The following is a 4270-nucleotide window of genomic DNA, read 5'->3' on the forward strand; positions in this document are numbered from 1 at the left end:
AGATTACTTTCGAAAATTATACAAGTCCTCCCAATGGGGCAAAAGGACATTGAATGTATAATTGGATTGCAAACACCCCAGGCGGCCATTTGCCTTCCTGCTCCATGAAGGGTCAGGCGGCCATTTGCTTTCCTGCTCCATGAAGGACAGGCGGCATTTGCCTTCCTGCTCCATGAAGGACAGGCGGCATTTACCTTCCTGCTCCATGAAGGGTCAGGCGGCCATTTGTTTTCCTGCTCCATGAAGGACAGGCGGCATTTGCCTTCCTGCTCCATGAAGGACAGGCGGCATTTGCCTTCCTGCTCCATGAAGGGTCAGGCGGTCATTTGTTTTCCTGCTCCATGAAGGACAGGCGGCATTTGCCTTCCTGCTCCATGAAGGGTCAGGCGGCCATTTGCCTTCCTGCTCCATGAAGGGCAGGCGGCACTTGCCTTCTGTTCCGTGAAGGGTCAGGCGGCCTTTTGGCCTCCTGGCCCCAGGCGGCTTTTGCCTTCCTGCTCTATCAATGCAGATGGCCCCAATTGGACGGCTGAATCAGCCATCCATAGCCGTCTGACCTGAACTGTCTAAGGAAAGAGCAAGTTCCGGAACCCGGATGTCTAAGGACATCAGGCGGGGACCGGCTGCATTTCTTACTTAGCGTTTTTATTTTTAAATTGTACACATCCTCATTTGAGGCAAAAGAGTTGTGCAACGGCTATTTAAATTCTGCTCAGACGGGCAACACCGTCTAGCTAGAAGCTGAAACGCCTGTTAATGTACGGCTGTGTACTTGGTTTGGGGCAATCACTACTGTGATTGATTGACCTACAAACGTATCATGCTCTTTGCAGCATCAGACGTTCCCAAGTCAATCAATCAGCTTCACTTGAAACCAACCACACAGCCGTCCAGGGGCAAGACCAGCCGCATACTTTTGATAAGTTAGGCGGAGAAAATGGCAGCCGCATACTTTTGATAAGTTAGGCGGATAAATTTGAAATGCAAAATTTGAAAGCTCAAACACAAGCGCAAAGTAATAAAACCGACTCAGTCGGTGCATTCATAAAAGATTTCCGTCCAACCAAACGGCTGGATGGATCAATTGTTATCAAATATTGTTTGCAAGACCCGGCTCCTCAGCCGGTAAAAATACAAATATACTCGGCACGCAGGCCGGAAAAACAAAGTGTTTGGCATACTGCCGCAGAAAAACTAAGGCTTGGCGCACAACCGCTGAAGCTACTGCCCTGCAGGCGGCCCTTCCTGGTTCCTCTCGCCCTCCTCAAGGATTTCAACGTCTGGAGCTTCTGGAGTTTCAGGCTCCGGTTGTTCCGTCTCAGCCCAGGCGAGGAAGGACTCAGGCTCTGGCTCACCTCTCTCTCGCAAGTAGACGACTTCGTCAGCATACTTGTGAGCCAGGGCCCAGACGCCGTAATCCTTTCCAGGATTCAAGGCATCCCAGGCGATCTTCATCATGGCCTCATTATCGGCGGCCATCTCAGCAACCAGACGGTCTTGCTCCGCCTGGAGGGTTGCTCGGAAGTTCTCCTGAGCTTTAGCCGCCGCCTCCTCCATCTGGGATATCTTCTTCTTCAGATCAGCATTCTCTGAAGAAGCTCCTTGAAGAGCCTGGAGGTTCTCTTGGGCCTTCTGGAGGTCCTCCTTCAGCTTAGGGAGATCTACCTCCGCCTGCTTCTGGGCCGCCTCTGCAGCCTCGGCCCTCTGGTTGGCCGTCTGCAGTGCCGCCTCCAGCTCTTGAATTTTGGCCGCCTGCGTCATTTCGGTTGCTTTAGTTTCAAGGTCGTTAATTATGGTTGAATGGAAAGCAACATCATTGGCAATGGAGGCGGACTCCTTGGCCCGTCTTACCTCATCCCGTTTGCGGGTGTAAGGGCGCTTGAGACCGTCTACCCGCAGCAAGGCCTACAAAAAATAAAGGTTAAGGATACAGACGGGAAAGAGTGTAGAAATAGCCATTGAAAAAATTGGTTAAGTGTACTACCTCAGCCAGAAGGGTGACGATGCGTTCAAGATTGAACGTCTCAATCCCTGGGATAGCATCCTTATCCCGTTTGCCTACAGCACCCAGCATGGCCCTGGCATGCTTCTGGACGTCTGGCCAGCGAGGCGATTGATCTGCATCACAATCAGCATCAGATTGGGTTACTAAAGCCGCGCCTATCTGGTTCCGACCGTCTGAGGACGACGTTTGCTGGGAGTGTGATTTCACTCGCAGCGGCCATCCCAGCTCAGACGGGGATTCAAAGGGATTCTTACCTGCAGAGCCGGCTAGGCGGGAGCCGCTGGCAGCCGTTGAAAGCCCCCCGGTTGCAGGAAGAGGATGGGCCAAGTCTAGGCCAAGAGAGCCTGACACCTGCTCATTCCTCCCTCCTATTCTCATTTGCCTCCCAGGCGGGGCAGTAGGAGTAGCAGAGGAGGCGGCCTTTTTAGAGGACTTGCTTGGGTTTGAGACGGGGGTCTCCTCCCTAGCCCGTTTGAGATTCCTCTCAAACGTCTTGTCCACCTTGCCTCCCTGAAAATACAACAACTTAATGTCAGCAGACGACGTGAGGAAACTTTGAAAGTTAACTCAAAAAAGCAGGTCAGGCGGATACCTTGGCCCTGAGCTCACGCGCCTGGGCTTCCGCCAAATCTCGGCGGATCTGGGCAGAGGACCGTCTGGGTGTCTTCTCTTCGGGCAACATGTTTAAAGCTTCTCCTGCAAGGTCAGACGGAAAACAGTTAGAACATTAACAAGAAATTCATTTCCGACACAAAAGTACCCCAGACGGAAATGATTCAGGCGCATACTTCTATCAAACATGTGCCCTAGCCCGCAGGCGGCTAGGAAGCACTCGTCCCTGAACCAGGCGCTCTTTGGGATCCAGTTCTTTGGAACCTTTATTACTTCCCCGGTTGACAGGGTTGCGTCTGTGAGGCCGAAGAGATCAGCCTCAATTATTTTGTCGAAGTCCTCATCTGGAATTCGAGGAAGACAGCACTTCCGACCCATAAGGTCAGGCTTCTTATTGTACAGACGGAGCTCGTAGTTCTCCCGTCTGGTGGGAGCCGTGCACAGGTAGAACCTGTGTTTCCAGCCGTCGAATTTGGAAACCTTATCCAAGGTCATCATGTATTGGGGAAGTGTGGACAGAGTATACCACGCTCTGAACCCGCCTGGGTTGCGGCTGAGATAGTGCATCTTGGCAAATGCTTCCCAGCCGGGGTGAACCCCTTGGAATTCACAGGCGGCAACGTACCCCAGAATGTTTGCCCAAGAATTGGGGGAAAGTTGCCAGACTCCGAGGCCGTAGCCTCTCAAAATTGCCTTCACCGCCTGGTGAAGGGGGAAGCGAAGACCTGCCCTGAACGCCGCCTCGTAACAGCCGAAGTAGCCGTTTGCGTTGCGTTCAGTGTCCTCCCAAGAAATGGTGCCGTCTGGGGGAGGCACCCTTATACTCCACCCGTCTCCCATTGGGTGGGCTTTCAGGAAATTTGGAAGATTTTTCTCCATCAGGTCAATGTCTTTTGAGGAGACGTGGATTTTGAAGGGATCATCTTTCTCCTTCCACGTCTTCCTCTCTTCTTCTTCACTATCCTCAAGCGGGGGAAGATCGTCACTGCTTTCAGAGGAAGAGACGTCAACAACCCTTCTCGTCTCCTCCCCTGATAAGGAAAGGGAAACTGAGGCGGCCTCTTCCCCGCCTTGGTCATTGTCCTCTTCCCCGCTTTGGTCGCATTCCTCCAAAAAGGAATCAGGAGGAGTTGGGGGGCCACGCGGAGGGGACCTTTCTGGAGCCGTCTGGTGTCCAGAGCCAGACGCCTCCCCCTCAGACGCTTGTGCGCCTGAGTCGTCGCTCCTATAATTTGGATCTCGTGCCGTCTGCATAGTCCGAGCCATTGAGTCCTGCACAGACGCGCAGATGGTCGGAATCCAAGCATAAGGGTGGTCCCAACACCCTGAGACGGCACTACCAGTCCTAGACTCAGCCGTCCCTGGTGAACGGCTGGATCCTATCCTAGGATGTGCCGTGTGTGTTGGTGATGAATCCATTTATTGCAAGGAATATATACAAACGGAAAAATAAAAAAAGAGCTGAAAGAGTCAGAGACGGTACCTTTAGATTTGATATCTGAAGGTAGACGGTTCCGCCTGTGTTGGTGCGTCTGGGTTTCTTCAAATATGCGCCTGACTCAGACGGATGACTTCTGTTCTCTCTTTCAAGATTCTAAGTTTACTCTGAAATTTTTGTGAAGTGTGGCAAGATTCTGAGGGTAAACGGCTATA

Source organism: Chenopodium album, chromosome 12, assembly GCF_948465745.1.
Source record: "Chenopodium album chromosome 12, dcCheAlbu1.1, whole genome shotgun sequence".
NCBI lineage: Eukaryota > Viridiplantae > Streptophyta > Magnoliopsida > Caryophyllales > Amaranthaceae > Chenopodium > Chenopodium album.